We start from the raw sequence: 18790 nt of genomic DNA on the forward strand, positions 1-18790 counted from the left end.
TGGTGGGATTCACTCATTTTTCTGCGGTCTTTTGCAAACAGGAGATTTACACATGAAGGAGGAAACAATGGTGTTTGAGGCTCACGGTATGTCAGTTCCATGTCCAGAACTCTTATCATTCAACTATGCCAAGATAAATACAGTTTTCAATTGTATGGCACCTTTAAAATAGATGATTAGTAATATAATGCTTACTTGGAGTCTGAAATGGCTTTAACAAAAGAAGAAAAATAGTCTTAGATTTCTGTTCATTCTAATCATGTACAAATAAAGTAGCACAGTAAGATTACATTTATTTGAATGCATTAGTGAGTGTGTGATTGTGCTGTGTGTGCAGCGTATCAATACTAAAAGTGAAGGTGTAGTTGATATCTTTGGTGATAATATCTGTAGTAATCATAAAAAAACAATTAAGAAATAAAGAATTAAAATTACAAATAATATTCTATTAAGATATGAGTTACAATAACATGATTTACAATAGTAATAATATCAATAATATATGCACAATACACACAGATTAGACTATCAGGTCTGTGTTTTACAAAAACATTAGTATTGCAGCCAATGTGAGTCTGTGGAATTTATAAACAGACAAAATATGATTTGAAATGTTATTTTAATGATTTTATTAAGTTTAAACAATATTTCAAATGGAAAAAAAATGAAAAATAATATTTTAGTGAGCAGAATGAACCAATGAGTGTTCTTCTTCTGGTGGTTAAAATGTAAATGAAAACAATAATACTTAAACAATAATACTTAATACACTAACCATGCTTGAACACACACATGCACACACATTTTTTTGTAGATGTAGATATTTAAAATAAAAGATAGGTAACAAAATGATAATTGCAAATCTCCTCTGTATAACACCATTTTCAGATTTCAAATTAATCACTGAGAGGCAGAATTGTTCAAACTGAGAGCTCAGTAAAAATGAAGTGATAAACTTTGACAAAACATGACTGTGTTATAATAGGTGATTTTCATGCAAGTAATTTTATATAGTCCAAAAACTAATGCAAAAGCACAGATGAAAATATTTTATTAAGTAGAATGTCCTGCAGAGGGCAGTAGAAGACCACTAATTGACTCACTTTCATTTGAAAGACTTTTTTATCCACCAGTAAAACAAAGCAGTTTCTCCATGTTCTTTCCATTAAGCATGCTTACACACACAGACACACACACAAACACAAACACATCCATCCACACACACACACACACACACACACACACACACAAAGACAAATATGTTTTCAATGTTTTTATGATGTGATATTGTGAAAATATCTTCATCTCCTCATCTTGAACAACTTTGCCTCAAGAATCACTAATGTCAATCAAACCGTTCATAATCATAATAGAAAAATAAAATATATACAAATATCATAATAAAACAAAAAACATCGTAATAAAAAAGATTGCTTCTTAAAGCATTTGTTTATTTCCCAATACTGAAAGCGAATTAAAAGATCATGCGTAATCCTGCTGCTCCCTCTAGTGGACAACAGTGGTATTATAGCTTTTTTTACAGTTGAAGTGTTTGAATGAATGAATGGGAATTTGTTTTTTTACTTATATCTCAGGAACCAAAAGGCGAAAAATTCTGAAACTCAGAGCATAGATAGTGCTTGAGGAGCCCTGTTGAATGAGACCATCAAGGTGTTTTTGGGCGATTGGGGCTGGGAGTTATGACTGTTATAAGGCATATCTGTTCGGGCTATTATCTCTGGAATGCCCAGGGCAAATAACACCACATTTGAATCGAAGCTAGCCAAGGACGCGCCCTTTCCAACGAGCTCTCACACAAGGTTCGGGGTGGTTTGGGTCGGGAGTTGCGGTCGTTCAAAGTCGGGGGACCGCGGGCTTGCGATGTGCGGGGGGGCGCGCTCCCGAGGCCCGCGACGACACGTTTCGATCAAGAGCCCCGAGAGGTCCTCACCATCAAAATTTGAGCGCGTAACGACTTTCCGTTTTCGAGTTATGAATGAATTTGTATTTGGGGGCGTGGCTTAAATGCCGTTATACTTTCGTTTCATTTCATTCATTTACTTTCGTCCATTTCCATATCTCAGTGTAACACAATTGTCAATAGTAATACTCAATAGATGAGTTTTGACAAAATGTGATTGTAAATGTTCAAATAATGATTTTATAAAGTCTAAATATGAATTTTATAACAATATTAGGGAGTAGTATGATGAAATGACAGCAGGGGGCAGTAAAATACCACTTATTGGCTTAATATGTCATTATATTCATATAAAATCACCTTTTGAAGAAGTTAAACTTTTTTTCTGATAATTATTGATCTAGAGAGTTCAGAGAATTGTGCTGCACTGGTTTTGAACATTATGATATGAACATTATATGATAGAAGACACCATTTACAGCAAATACAGGCAATTTACCATAGGAAATATATGGTTTTAAAGCGTTTTAACAGTTATAGCGCCAACTATGGTCCGCTCTCCATAAAATTTTCCATGCTTCTTAAGCAGGTTATGACACATATGCTCATCAATTTTCGTGAAGTTCTGAGTTTTCGTTTAGGATTTATAGGCTTTTGAGTGCATTTTACCACGCCCATTTTCTAAATGACCCTGTTAGCCATGCGAAAAATGCAAAAGTTCAACTTTTTTTTGATAATTATTGACCTAGAGAGTCCATAGAATTGTCCTAGACTGGTTTGGTTCCGATCGGGCGAAAAACCTAGGACTAGTTCGCAAAAGTAGGGTTTTAACATAATTACGAATATTTAATGAACGGTTTGATTGACAGCAATGGTTCTTGAGGCAAAGTTGTTCAACAAGAGGAGATCTATCAAATGGTATCCATTTTGTGACAATAAGTGTAACACCACGTGATTACAGAGCCATAAATCTCGTTAGCGCCAACTAGTGGCCGATTTCTTTCAAAATTCTTACAGACCTCTAGGGCCATGAGTAGAACATGCCCACCGAGTTTCGTTCCGATCGGCCTCCGTTAACCTTGTCTAATAGGTGCTCAAACTTCATTGGCCGATGGCGGCCATGTTTTTTTAGATACGCCAATGTCCTCATACACATACATGACACCTTGGACCAAGACACTGCATACCAATTTTCAAGTCAATCGGACTAACGGTCAGGTGGTTAAAGCCTGTTTTATGTTTTTTTCATATTATAGCGCCACCATGTGGCAAATCGCCGCGATTTTTTTACTGTTACCTCATATTGAGCTCATACATATGTGTACCGAGTTTGGTGAAGATACCTCATTTACTTCTGGAGTTATAGCCATTTTAGTAAAATAGGCCCCTCCCACAACGTACGTTTTGGCGCCCCTTAGCGTCCGTGAATCGAAATTTCGACTTTTTTTCGATAATTATTGATCTTCAGTTTCTAGAGAACATTTCTGTACTGGTTTGGTTCCGATCGGGCGAAAAACCAGGGACTAGTTCGCAAAAGTAGGTTTTTGACAAAATTAAAAATGGCGGAAAATCTATCATGGCGGAAATGAAATCGGAGATATACGTTTTGTTCGTCAGGCGTCCAGCTTTCCAATGATATAAGACACTTGAGTCTACGACATACGGTCTAGGAGTTCTGAGCAGTTTCGCGCTTTTGGTTGCTATAGCGCCACCTATGGGCCAATCGGGGTCATAATTTGATAACCTCTCCTCGATTTTTGTACTACCATCTGGCAAAGTTTCAAGGTTCCAGCTCTTACGGTTTGGGCTGCACGATGCGTTTTACGGCAGAAGAAAAATAATAATAAAAATCAGGACAATTACAATAGGGTTTCAGCACTTCGTGCTTGAACCCCTAATTAAAGCTGCAAGCAGCATTTATCGGGGTTCAAGCATTTAAGGCCTTTAAGTAGAAAAGCATCAAAAGTTATTAAGTTTTATTTAGCAAGCATATAAGCACTGACATAATAGATGGAAAAGACCATTTACTGCCAATACAGGCAATATACCATAGGAAATTTATGTTTTTAAAGCTTTTTATAGGAGTTATAGTGCCATCTATGGACCGATCTCCATAAAATTGTTTACTGTGACCTCAAATTGAACCCATACACATGTGTACTGAGTTTGGTGAAGATATCTCATTTACTTCTTGAGTTATAGCCATTTTAGTAAAATAGGCTCCTCCCACAATAATTTACCACATTCTAGTATTATTTACTATGATTCTAGCATGATTGACATAGTTTACCATGATTTTATCTTAGTTTACCTTGATTTACCATATTCTAGCATGATTTACCATGATATACTACATTCTAGTATGATTTACCATTGTTTACTGTGATTCTAGCATGGTTTACCATAGTTTATCATGATTTATCATAGTTTACCATGATTTACCCTGTTCTAGCATGATTTACCATGATATGCCACATTCTAACATGATTTACCATAGTTTATCATGATTTACCATGATTTACCCTGTTTTAGCATAGTTTACCATGATTTACCACGTTCTAGAATGATTTGCCAGGATTCTAGCATGGTTTACCTTGATACACCACATTATAGTATTATTTACTATGATTTACCATGTTTCTAGCAATTATGTGAAGTGTCAGTGCAAATGAAGTGATAAACACTGACAAAATCTGATTGTGTTATAATAGTTATTGTTATATAAGTGATTTTTAGAGTCTAAATATAAATGTGAGCACATGTGAAAAGACTTCATTAATAAGTAGAATGGCCAGCAGAGGGCAGAAGAAGACCACTTATTGGCTCACTTTCACTTTAAACTTCATGATTTTCACCTGTTTTCTGGACTAAAGCAAACCAGTTTTTCCATGTTAACTCAATAATGCATGCTTACACACACACACACACACACACACACACACACACACACACACACACACACACACACACACACACACACACACACACACACACACACAGAGAAATAAACATACACAAATACAAATAGGTTTTTAATGTTTTGGAATATGTTATTGAGAAAATATATTTATTGGTCTATTAGAATTCCTTTGTGATCTAATAATATAAAAAAGAAAAGAAAAAAAAGAAAAAAAGATTGCTTTTTAAAGCATTTGTTTGTTTCCCAATACTGAAAACTAATGAAAAGATAATATGCAATACTGCTGCTCCCTCTAGTGGACAGTGGTATTTCAGCTTCCATCTTACAGTTGAAGTGCTTGGTTTTTCACTTATATCTCGGGAACCAGAAGGCGAAAAATTCTGAAACTCAGAGCATAGATAGTGCTTGAGGAGCCCTGTTGAATGAGACCATCAATGATTTACTATGATTTACCATGTTTCTAGCGTGATTTACCACATTACTAGCAATTATGTGAAGTGTCAGTGCAAATGAAGTGATAAACACTGACAAAATATGATTGTGTTATAATAGTTATTGTAATATAAGTGTTTTCCATGTTAACTCAATAATGCATGCTTACACACACACACACACACACACACACACACACACACACACACACACACACACACACACACACACACACACACACACACACACAAATACAAATATGTTTTCAATGTCTTTAGGATGTGTTATTGTGAAAAAATATTTTAATGGTCTAACCATTTCATATATTTCATTGTGATCTATATTATCAGTCCAATAATAATTTTTAAAAAATTGCTTTAACCATTTGTTTGTTGGCCAAAGCTGAAAGCTGATAAAAAGATTAATACTATGTCTAATACTGCTGCTCCCTCTAGTTGACAACAGTGGAATTACAGCCTCCATCTTACAGTTGAAGTGTTTGAATGAATGAATGGGAATTTGGTTTTTCACTTATATCTCGGGAACCAGAAGGCGAAAAATTCTGAAACTCAGAGCATAGATAGTGCTTGAGGAGCCCTGTTGAATGAGACCATCAATGATTTACTATGATTTACCATGTTTCTAGCGTGATTTACCACATTACTAGCAATTATGTGAAGTGTCAGTGCAAATGAAGTGATAAACACTGACAAAATATGATTGTGTTATAATAGTTATTGTAATATAAGTGTTTTCCATGTTAACTCAATAATGCATGCTTACACACACACACACACACACACACACACACACACACACACACACACACACACACACACACACAAATACAAATATGTTTTCAATGTCTTTAGGATGTGTTATTGTGAAAAAATATTTTAATGGTCTAACCATTTCATATATTTCATTGTGATCTATATTATCAGTCCAATAATAATTTTTAAAAAATTGCTTTAACCATTTGTTTGTTGGCCAAAGCTGAAAGCTGATAAAAAGATTAATACTATGTCTAATACTGCTGCTCCCTCTAGTTGACAACAGTGGAATTACAGCCTCCATCTTACAGTTGAAGTGTTTGAATGAATGAATGGGAATTTGGTTTTTCACTTATATCTCGGGAACCAGAAGGCGAAAAATTCTGAAATTCAGAGCATAGATAGTTCTTGAGGAGCCCTGTTGAATGAGACCATCGCGGTGTTTATGGGCGATTGGGCCCGGGAGTTATGACTGTTCAAAGGCATGTCTTTTGAGGCTTTTATCTCTGGAATGCCCAGGGCAAATTACACCACATTTGAATCGAAGCTAGCCTAGAACGGAACCTTTCCAACGAGCTCTCACACAAGGTTCGGGGTGGTCTGGGTCGGGAGTTTCGGCCGTTCAAAATCGGGGGTCCCACGAATTTGCGATTCGTGGGGGGCGCGCTCCCGAGGCCCGCGACGACACGTTTCGATCAAGAGCCCGGAGAGGACCTTACCATCAAAATTTGAGCGCGCAACGACTTTCCGTTTTCGAGTTATGAATGAATTTGTATTCGGGGGCGTGGCTTAAATGCCGTTTTACTTTCGTTTTCATGTTAAATGTTAAAATAATGATTTTATAAAGTCTAAATATGAATTATATAACAATATTAGGGAGTAGTATGATGAAATGACAGCAGGGGGCAGTAAAATACCACTTATTGGCTTAATATGGTATTCATTTTAAGGCTACATATTGAAGTGACCCTATTATAGCTATCCAAATGAAGTAGTTCAACTTTTTCTGACAATTATTGATCTAGTGAGTCCAGAGAATTGTATTGCACTGGTTTTTAACATTATTTTATAAACATGATCATGTGGAAAACACAATTTACAGCCAAAACAGGCAATTTACCATAGAAAATATATGGTTTTAAAGCTTTTTAACAGTTATAGCGCCAACTATGGTCCGATCTTCATAAAAATTTCCATGCTTCTTTAGCATGTTATGTCACATATGCTCATCAATTTTTGTGAAGTTCTGAGTTTTCATTTAGGATTTATAGGCTTTTTAGTGTATTTTGCCACGCCCATTTTCTAAATGACCCTATTACAGCCATCCAAATGCAAAAGTTCAACTTTTTTTCGATAATTATTGATCTAGAGAGTCCAGAGAATTGCCCTAGACTGGTCTGGTTCCGATCGGGCCAAAAACCAGGGACTAGTTCGCAAAGGTAGGTTTTTAACATGTTTGCGAATATTTAATGAATGGTTTGATTGACAGTAGTGGTTCTTGAGGCAAAGTTGTTCAGCATGAGCAGATCTATCAAATGATAGGCATAATGTGACAATAAGTTTAACACCACGTGATTACAGAGCCATAAAACTCGTTAGCGCCAACTAGTGGCCGATTTCTTTCAAAATTCTTACAGACCTCTAGGGCCATGAGTTGAACATGCCCATCGAGTTTTGTTCCGATCGGCCTCCGTTAACCTTGTCTAATAGGTGCTCAAACTTCATTGGCCGATGGCGGCCATGTTTTTTGAGATACACCAATGTCCTCATAGACATACATGGCACCTTGGACCAAGACACTGCATACCAATTTTCAAGTCAATCGGACTAACGGTCAGGTGGTTATAGCCTGTTTTATGTTTTTTTCATATTATAGCGCCACCAAGTGGCCAATCACCGCGATTTTTTTACTGTGACCTCAGATTGACCTCTTACACAAGTGAACCGAGTTTGGTAAATATACCTCATTTACTTCTGGAGTTATAGCCGTTTTAGTAAAATAGGCTCCTCCCACAACATACATTTTGGCGCCCCTTAGCGACCTTGAATCGAAATTTCAACTTTTTTTCGATAATTATTGATCTTCAGACTCCAGAAAACATTTCTGCACTGGTTTTGTTCCGATCGGGCGAAAAACCACAGACTAGTTCGCAAAAGTAGGTTTTTGACAAAATTCAAAATGGCGGAAAATCTTTCATGGCGGAAATGAAATCGGAGATATACGTTTTGTTCGTCAGCCGTCCAGCTTTCCAATGATATAAGACACTTGAGTCTACGAATTACGGTCTATGAGTTATGAGCTGTTTCGCGCTTTTGGTTGCTATAGCGCCACCTATGGGCCAATCGGGTTCATAATCTCTGAACCTCTCCTCGATTTTTGTACTACCATCTGGCAAAGTTTCAATGCTCTAGCCCTTACGGTTTGGGCTGCACGATGCGTTTTAGCGGAGAAGAATAATAATAATAATAATTAAAGCTGCAAGCAGCATTTAGCGGGGTTCAAGCATTTAGGGTCTTTAAGCACATAAGGCAGTTTAGTGAGTTGTCTGAGTTTTTGTTTAGGATTTACAGGCTTTTGAGTGTTTTTTGCCATACACATTTTCTAAATGATCCTGTTATGGCTACCAAATGGGTAAAGTTAAAGTTTTTTATATAATTAATAATCTAGAGCTTCCAGAGAATTGTACTGCACTGGTATATTTCCGATCGGGCGAAAAACCTAGGACTAGTTCGCAAAAGTAGGTTTTTAACATAATCGCAAGTATTTAATGAACAAATTGATTGACAGCAGTAGTTCTTGAGGCAAAGTTGTTCAGTATGAGGAGATCTATCAAATGATATGCATCACGTGATTACATAGCCGTAAAACCTGTTAGCGTCAACTAGTGGCTGATTTTTCAAAATTCTTACAGACCTCTAGGGCCACGAGTCGAACATGCCCACCTAGTTTCGTTCTGATCGGCCTCCGTTAAGAGCAAACTAACAGCTTTGAATTAAAATGGTGAGGTATCCTGTTGTAAACATCAACCATGCCTGTTGACAGTTCTCTTTTGTGGGAAGGGAATGAAAAGTTCTCAAATCCGCAGCACAGCCTCAGACATAACATTTATATCCATGATCTGCCATTTTCACTATTGTCCTTGCTTGCTTCTTCACAATACCTGCAGATCTTCTGATGATTCGGCTGTGCAGGTCCACATTAATACTGCCTGGCCTAGAACATTGACTGGAAAATCCAAATTTGGGGGGTATAAATATTAATGATCCTGACTCCAACGTCACAGTCGGTGTTATGGTGGGATTCACTCATTTTTCAGCGGTCTTTTGCAAACAGGAGATTTACACATGAAGGAGGAAACAATGGTGTTTGAGGCTCACGGTATGTCAGTTCCATGTCCAGAACTCTTATCATTCAACTATGCCAAGATAAATACAGTTTTCAATTGTATGGCACCTTTAAAATAGATGATTAGTAATATAATGCTTACTTGGAGTCTGAAATGGCTTTAACAAAAGAAGAAAAATAGTCTTAGATTTCTGTTCATTCTAATCATGTACAAATAAAGTAGCACAGTAAGATTACATTTATTTGAATGCATTAGTGAGTGTGTGATTGTGCTGTGTGTGCAGCGTATCAATACTAAAAGTGAAGGTGTAGTTGATATCTTTGGTGATAATATCTGTAGTAATCATAAAAAAACAATTAAGAAATAAAGAATTAAAATTACAAATAATATTCTATTAAGATATGAGTTACAATAACATGATTTGCAATAGTAATAATATCAATAATATATGCACAATACACACAGATTAGACTATCAGGTCTGTGTTTTACAAAAACATTAGTATTGCAGCCAATGTGAGTCTGTGGGATTTATAAACAGACAAAATATGATTTGAAATGTTATTTTAATGATTTTATTAAGTTTAAACAATATTTCAAATGGAAAAAAAAATGAAAAATAATATTTTAGTGAGCAGAATGAACCAATGAGTGTTCTTCTGGTGGTTAAAATGTAAATGAAAACAATAATACTTAAACAATAATACTTAATACACTAACCATGCTTGAACACACACATGCACACACATTTTGTTGTAGATGTAGATATTTAAAATAAAAGATAGGTAACAAAATGATAATTGCAAATCTCCTCTGTATAACACCATTTTCAGATTTCAAATTAATCACTGAGAGGCAGAAATGTTCAAACTGAGAGCTCAGTAAAAATGAAGTGATAAACTTTGACAAAACATGACTGTGTTATAATAGGTGATTTTCATTCAAGTAATTTTATATAGTCCAAAAACTAATGCAAAAGCACAGATGAAAATATTTTATTAAGTAGAATGTCCTGCAGAGGGCAGTAGAAGACCACTAATTGACTCACTTTCATTTGAAAGACTTTTTTATCCACCAGTAAAACAAAGCAGTTTCTCCATGTTCTTTCCATTAAGCATGCTTACACACACAGACACACACACAAACACAAACACAAACACATCCATCCACACACACACACACACACACACACACACACACACACACACACACACACACACACACACACACACACACACACACACACACACACACACACACACACACACAAAGACAAATATGTTTTCAATGTTTTTATGATGTGATATTGTGAAAATATCTTCATCTCCTCATCTTGAACAACTTTGCCTCAAGAATCACTAATGTCAATCAAACCGTTCATAATCATAATAAAAAAATAAAATATATACAAATATCATAATAAAACAAAAAACATCGTAATAAAAAAGATTGCTTCTTAAAGCATTTGTTTATTTCCCAATACTGAAAGCGAATTACAGTTTTTTTCAATTGCTTACACACTAAAATTAGAACTTTCCCACAATTAGCAAAACTTTACACTCAAGGAGCAAAACACCGGCCTAGATTTGCACAACTGTAAGCACATTGTCAACTTCACACTTTTTGCAAAACATTACACACAGTGATTTGCAAAACACTAAACACACTTGTATGCATTTGACACAGAAATTTATCATGATGTCATTTCCTTGCAATTTCAAAGCAAAGGCTTTCAAATGAGCACACCCATGAACCAATTGGTTAAACACAGGCACCAGGTGTGCACACACACTGGTGCTTAATTGTAGACACACCAATCAGGTTAAAGCACTATAAAAAGGCAACAGGTAAGTTCACCTGTCTTCAACAAAAATGGATGGTGTCAGAGGAAGAGGGAGAGTGCGGATGAGAGGGGGAATCCAGAGAGTACCAGGTGGAGGAAGAGGCCAAGGAAGAGGAAGAGGGAGAGGGAGAGGGAGAGGGAGAGGGAGAGGAAGAGGAAGAGGGAGAGGAAGACCTGGAGGAGGGGTAGGACATGCACAAAGAAGAAGACAACCAAATCTGTGTAATGAAATTCGTGCTACAATTGTGGACCATGTAATAAACCACGGACTAACACTGAGGGAGGCTGGATTGAGAGTACAGCCTAACCTAAGCAGGTACACAGTGGCATCAATAGTTCGGACATTTCGTCAAGAGCACAGGTGAGAAACTTCTCTTCAGTCAACAGAAAATCCATTGCTTACTGCATGTACTATATCAACAGTACTGTATATGTACTCTATATTTTGGTACTGTATATATTCCTGTGTATCATTTTACAGTAAGCTGTGTATTTTGTTTGGCCAACATAGGATTGAACGTCGTGAACACCAAGGAGGAAGGGGCCCCATATTCACACAGGAGCAAGAGAGAGAGATCATAAACCTCGTTTTGGCCAATAATGCAATCAGACTTCGAGAAATTCAAGCCCATATTGTCAATGATCACCCAATTTTCAATAATGTCCAACAGGTCTCTCTGTCAACAATAGCCCGTATCCTTAAAAAACACCAAGTTGTGATGAAACAACTGTATAAAGTGCCATTTGAAAGAAATTCAGACAGGGTGAAAGTCCTGCGGCGTGAATATGTGGTGGTACGTTTTGTTCACTGACTGTAGTATTGTGTACTGCACACATAACCTTTTTACTGTACATGTAATTTTACTGTATAGCAGACCTACAGTATACTGATCTACACAATGTGATCTTTTGCTGTATTTCAGAGAGTTTTGCAAATGGATGCGGAGGAAGTCCCACATGAGTTTATTTATATTGATGAGGCTGGATTTAACCTGACAACAGTACGAAGAAGGGGAAGAAACATCATCGGCCACAGGGCTATTGTCAATGTACCAGGGCAACGTGGGGGTAACATTACCCTTTGTGCTGCCATTACACAGAATGGGGTCCTCCACCGCCATGCCAACTTGGGTCCTTACAACACTGAACTCATTCTTACATTTTTAGACAGATTACACAATATCATCACAGCAGCAAACCAAAGGGACCAGATGCAATACATTGTCATCTGGGACAATGTAGCTTTCCATCGTTCTGCTCTGGTCCAAAACTGGTTTCAACAACACCCACAATTCACAGTTCAATACCTACCACCATACTCCCCCTTCCTGAACCCCATCGAGGAGTTCTTCTCAACATGGCGGTGGAAGGTTTATGATCTCCGGCCCTATGTCCAGATGCCCCTCATTCAAGCTATGGAGGAAGCATGTGATCAAATTGAACCAGCATCCATACAAGGGTGGATTCGTCACTCAAAAAGATTCTTCCCACGTTGCCTTGCAAATGAAAATATAGCCTGTGATGTTGACGAAGCCCTGTGGCCAGATCCAGCTAGGCGGAGAGATGTTTAGTTTTTTTTTTTTTTTTAGTTTTTTTCGGTACTGAACTGGATATGTAATTTGTTACAGTATTACTGTAAGCTTAGAGTACAATGGTATGTTCAGTAATAATATATGAAAACTGGAAAATGTTTTATGAATATTTGTTCAGTATTGACTGACTTGAGTACATGAAAATAAATTATTTTCATCAGTCTGCACAATTGGTGTCATGTGGTGTTGGTGAATTTATTTTTACACTTTCTGTGTAAATGCTAAAAGTGTTTTAGGTTGAGCACAGGAGTGTTAAACTGATTCAAACAGAGTCAGACCATATGATGGTTGTGTTTATGTTATGACAACAAAATAAGGTTTTTATAAGACATTGTATAGTTTTGACAAAAGTGTTTCATTTTGCAAATGATCTGAGGTGTTGTGCTACTTTGGTGTAGTGTTGTGCTAATTGTGTGAAGGGTTTTGAAAAACCGGGCCCTGTTTTCAAAATTGTGCTTAAGCAATTGAAAAAAACTGTAAAAGATCATGCGTAATCCTGCTGCTCCCTCTAGTGGACAACAGTGGTATTATAGCTTTTTTTACAGTTGAAGTGTTTGAATGAATGAATGGGAATTTGTTTTTTTTAATTATATCTCAGGAACCAAAAGGCGAAAAATTCTGAAACTCAGAGCATAGATAGTGCTTGAGGAGCCCTGTTGAATGAGACCATCAAGGTGTTTTTGGGCGATTGGGGCTGGGAGTTATGACTGTTATAAGGCATATCTGTTCGGGCTATTATCTCTGGAATGCCCAGGGCAAATAACACCACATTTGAATCGAAGCTAGTCAAGGACGCGCCCTTTCCAACGAGCTCTCACACAAGGTTCGGGGTGGTTTGGGTCGGGAGTTGCGGTCGTTCAAAGTCGGGGGTCCGCGGGCTTGCGATGCGCGGGGGGGCGCGCTCCCGAGGCCCGCGACGACACGTTTCGATCAAGAGCCCCGAGAGGTCCTCACCATCAAAATTTGAGCGCGCAACGACTTTCCGTTTTCGAGTTATGAATGAATTTGTATTTGGGGGCGTGGCTTAAATGCCGTTATACTTTCGTTTCATTTCATTCATTTACTTTCGTCCATTTCCATATCTCAGTGTAACACAATTGTCAATAGTAATACTCAATAGATGAGTTTTGACAAAATGTGATTGTAAATGTTAAAATAATGATTTTATAAAGTCTAAATATGAATTTTATAACAATATTAGGGAGTAGTATGATGAAATGACAGCAGGGGGCAGTAAAATACCACTTATTGGCTTAATATGTCATTATATTCATATAAAATCACCTTTTGAAGAAGTTAAACTTTTTTTCTGATAATTATTGATCTAGAGAGTTCAGAGAATTGTGCTGCACTGGTTTTGAACATTATGATATGAACATTATATGATAGAAGACACCATTTACAGCAAATACAGGCAATTTACCATAGGAAATATATGGTTTTAAAGCGTTTTAACAGTTATAGCGCCAACTATGGTCCGCTCTCCATAACATTTTCCATGCTTCTTAAGCAGGTTATGACACATATGCTCATCAATTTTCGTGAAGTTCTGAGTTTTCGTTTAGGATTTATAGGCTTTTGAGTGCATTTTACCACGCCCATTTTCTAAATGACCCTGTTAGCCATGCGAAAAATGCAAAAGTTCAACTTTTTTTTGATAATTATTGACCTAGAGAGTCCATAGAATTGTCCTAGACTGGTTTGGTTCCGATCGGGCGAAAAACCTAGGACTAGTTCGCAAAAGTAGGTTTTTAACATATTCATGAATATTTAATGAACGGTTTGATTGACAGCAATCACAGTGATGCTAAAATTGAGCCTCTAGGACAAACTATGTAGGAGTTATGACCAATTTAGTAAATGTGGTCATTATAGCACCACCTATTGGCCAATCTGGGCCATATTTTGATAGGTTTTCCCCAAATTGAGCACTATCATTTGGCCAAGTTTCAAGGTTTCAGCTCTTATGGTTTGGGCTGCACGATGCGTTTTACGGCAGAAGAATAATAATAATAATAATAATAATAATAATAAAAATCAGTACAATTACAATAGGGTTTCAGCACTTCGTGCTTGAACCCCTAAAAATCAGTACAATTACAATAGGGTTTCAGCACTTCGTGCTTGAACCCCTAATTAAAGCTGCAAGCAGCATTTATCGGGGTTCAAGCTATTAAGGTCTTTAAGGTTTTTATGCATCAAAAGTTATAAAGTTTTATTTAGCAAGCATGTAACCACTGACATAATAGATGGAAAAGACCATGTTCTAGCATGATTTACCATGATATACCACATTCTAGCATGATTTACCATAGTTTATCATGATTTACCATGGTTTACCATGATTTACCCTGTTCTAGCATAGTTTACCATGAATTCATCACAGTTTACCTTGATTTACCATGTTCTAGCATGATTTACCATGATTTTCCACATTCTAGCATGATTTACCATAGTTTATCATGATTTACCATGGTTTACCATGATTTACCCTGTTCTGGCATAGTTTACCATGAATTTATCTTAGTTTACCGTGATTTACCATGTTTTAGCATGATTTACCATGATATGCCACATTCTAGCATGATTTACCATAGTTTATCATGATTTACCATAGTTTACCATGATTTACCCTGTTCTAGCATAGTTTACCATGATTTACCCTGTTCTAGCATAGTTTACCATGAATTCATCTCAGTTTACCTTGATTTACCATGTTCTAGCGTGATTTACCATGATGTACCAAATTACTAGCAAGTATGTGAAGTGTCAGTGCAAATGAAGTGATAAACACTGACAACATCTGAATGTGTTATAATAGTTATTGTTATACAAGTGATTTTTTAATATCTAATTATGAATTCAAAAGCACATGTCAAAAGACTTCATTAATAAGTAGAATGGCCAGCAGAGGGCACTAGAAGACCATTATTGGCTCAGTTTCAGTTTAATCTTCATGATTTTCACCAGTTTTCTGCACTAAAGCAAACCAGTCTTTCCATGTTAACTCCATAATGCATGCTTACACACACACACACACACACACACACACACACACACACACACACACACACACACACACACACAAACACACACACACACACACACTAATACTTTAACAGATGGATTTTGACTAAATGTAATTGTAAATGTTAAAATAATGATTTTATAAAGTCTAAATATGAATTATAGAAACAATATGACAAAATAACTATTTTAAACAGCAGGGGGCAGTAAAATACCACTTATTGGCTTAATATGCCATTGTATTCATATTATTTTCACCTTTTTAAACTGTTATAGAGTCAAATTTTGTCCGATCTGTCTGAAATTTTTCATGCTTGTTCAGAGTGATATTTCACATGTTCTGACTTGTTTTTAAGAAGATCTGAGCATCTTAAAGATATAAGCTTTCGGGGACACTTGGTCAAGGCCACATTTTGAAGTCACCCTATTATAGCCATCCAAATGAAGTAGATCAACTTTTTCTGATAATTACTGATCTAGAGAGTCCAGAAAATTGTACTGCACTAGTTTTGAACATTATTATATGAAAATTATATGATCATTGATGGAAAAGACCATTTACAGCCAATGCAGGCAATTTACCATAGGTAATATAAGGTTTTAAAGCTTTTTAACAGTTATAGCGCCACCTTTGGTCCGATCTCCATAAAATGTGGCATGCTTCTTAATGATGTTATGTCACATATGCTCACCAATTTTTGTGAAGTTCTGAGCTTTCATTTAGGATTTATAGGCTTTTTAATGTATTTTGCCACGCCCATTTTATAAATGACCCTATTACAGCCATCCAAATGCAAAAGTTCAACTTTTTTTCGATAATTATTGATCTAGAGAGTCCAGAGAATTGTCCTAGACTGGTCTGGCTCCGATCGGGCGAAAAACCTAGGACTAGTTCGCAAAAGTAGGTTTTTAACATATTCATGAATATTTAATGAACGGTTTGATTGACAGCAATGGTTCTTGAGGCAAAGTTGTTCAGCATGAGCAGATCTATCAGATGATATGCATTTTGTGACAATAAGTGTAACACCACGTGATTACAGAGCCTTAAAACTCGTTAGCGCCAACTAGTGGCCGATTTCTTTCAAAATTCTTACAGACCTCTAGGGGCTTGAGCCGAACATGCCCACCGAGTTTCGTTCCGATCGGACTTCGTTAATAGGTGCTCAAACCTCATTGGCCAATGGCGGCCATGTTTTTCGAGATACGCCAATATCCTTTTAGACATACATGGCCCCTTGGGCCAAGACACTGCATACCAAATTTCAAGTCATTCGGAAAAACGGTCAGGTGTCTATACGTTTTTATTGTTTTATAGCGCCACCATGAGGCCAATCGACGCAATTTTTTTACTGTGACCCCAGACTGAACCCATACACATGTGTATCGAGTTTGGTTAAGCTATCTCATTTACTTTTTGAGTTATAGCCATTTTAGTAAAATAGGCTCCTCCCACAATGTTCATTTTATGCCCCCTAGCGACCATGAATAAAAATTTCGACTTTTTTTTGACAATTATTGATCTTCAGACTCCAGAGAACATTTCTGCACTGGTTTGGTTCCGATAGGGCAAAAAACCACAGACTAGTTCGCAAAAGTAGATTTTTGACAAAATTCAAAATGGCGGAAAATCTATCATGGCGGAAATGAAATCGGAGATATACGTTTTGTTCGTCAGGCGTCCAGCTTTCCAATGATATAAGACACTTGAGTCTACGACAAACGGTCTAGGAGTTATGAGCTGTTTCGCGCTTTTGGTTGCTATAGCGCCACCTATGGGCCAATCGGGGTCATAATCTCTAAACCTCTCCTCGATTTTTGTACTACCATCTGGCAAAGTTTCAATGCTCTAGCCCTTACGGTTTGGGCTGCACGATGCGTTTTACGGCAGAAGAATAATAATAATAATTAAAGCTGCAAGCAGCATTTATCGGGGTTCAAGCAGTTAAGGCCTTTAAGGACTTTAAGCACAAAAGCATCAAAAGTTGTTAAGTTTTACACCACGTGATTACAGAGCCATAAAACTCATTAGCGCCAACTAGTGGCCGATTTCTTTCAAAACTCTTACAGACCTCTAGGGCCATGAGTCGAACATGCCCATCGAGTTTCGTTCCGATTGGCCTCCGTTAACCTTGTCTAATAGGTGCTCAAATTTCATTGGTCGATGGCGGCCATGTTTTTCGAGATACGCCAACGTCCTCATAGACATACATGGCACCTTGGACCAAGACACTGCATACCAATTTTCAAGTCAATTGGACTAACGGTCAGGTGGTTATAGCCTGTTTTATGTTTGGAACATGTTTTGTTCCTCGCGGAGTACCTCTGGAATGCTTCTGCGGAGGTTTATTGTTTTATCCGCAGCAATAAAGTTTGTCGGCGTCTAAATGGATCGCGCTCTGGATCACTAACAGGAATTATTCTCGTCATGTATACACTTAACTTGATGAAAAGCGGGATTGACGCACTGCAAGCAGAGAGATGATTTCTGGCTGCCTCCGCAAAAATTGTCTTCGGCGGACAGCCCGCTGTCTTTGGAACGATTTTTTTCAAACAAAACCAAAGGTTAAAAAAAAAAAAAGAACAAATGTGAAGCGAGCAATTCTATCCATTTTGACGCCTTTTCATTCATAGCGGTTACCAAGCAACACGATTACGCACCAGCTGCAACTTGATGACACAAGCATACTGCGGTTCGGATACAAATAATATGTGAACACAAGTCCATCGGGGGCAGGGGGGGAGCAATCGAACTCGGGTTAGGAACAGGCAATCGAACCAAGTGTGAAAGCGCCCTTAGTCTAGTTTTAGTCAATGAAAATTGTATTTTAGTCTCTTTTTAGAAATGCAATTCTATTTAACCCAGTGAATATAGTGTATCACTATGGAAAAATAGCGAAAATAGTGAACAGAAAAGTAACACTCGTCTCATTCGT

General features: G+C 37.2%; 1 protein-coding gene and 1 long non-coding RNA gene across 2 annotated transcripts in view; one reads left to right on the top strand and one right to left on the bottom strand.

Annotated features, from left to right (window-relative positions):
- LOC309504111 (uncharacterized protein) overlaps positions 1 to 18790 on the bottom strand; it is a 501143-nt gene that overhangs the window by 321841 nt on the left and 160512 nt on the right. The gene's annotated exons all lie outside the window — the stretch shown is intronic.
- LOC309504751 lies at positions 10868 to 13309 on the top strand. The gene is made up of 2 exons (XR_014208159.1): positions 10868 to 11325; positions 11356 to 13309. It is a non-coding gene; the product is annotated as an uncharacterized lncRNA (long non-coding RNA).

Source organism: Leuciscus leuciscus (assembly GCF_965113295.1).
Source record: "Leuciscus leuciscus genome assembly, chromosome: 8".
Lineage (NCBI taxonomy): Eukaryota > Metazoa > Chordata > Actinopteri > Cypriniformes > Leuciscidae > Leuciscus > Leuciscus leuciscus.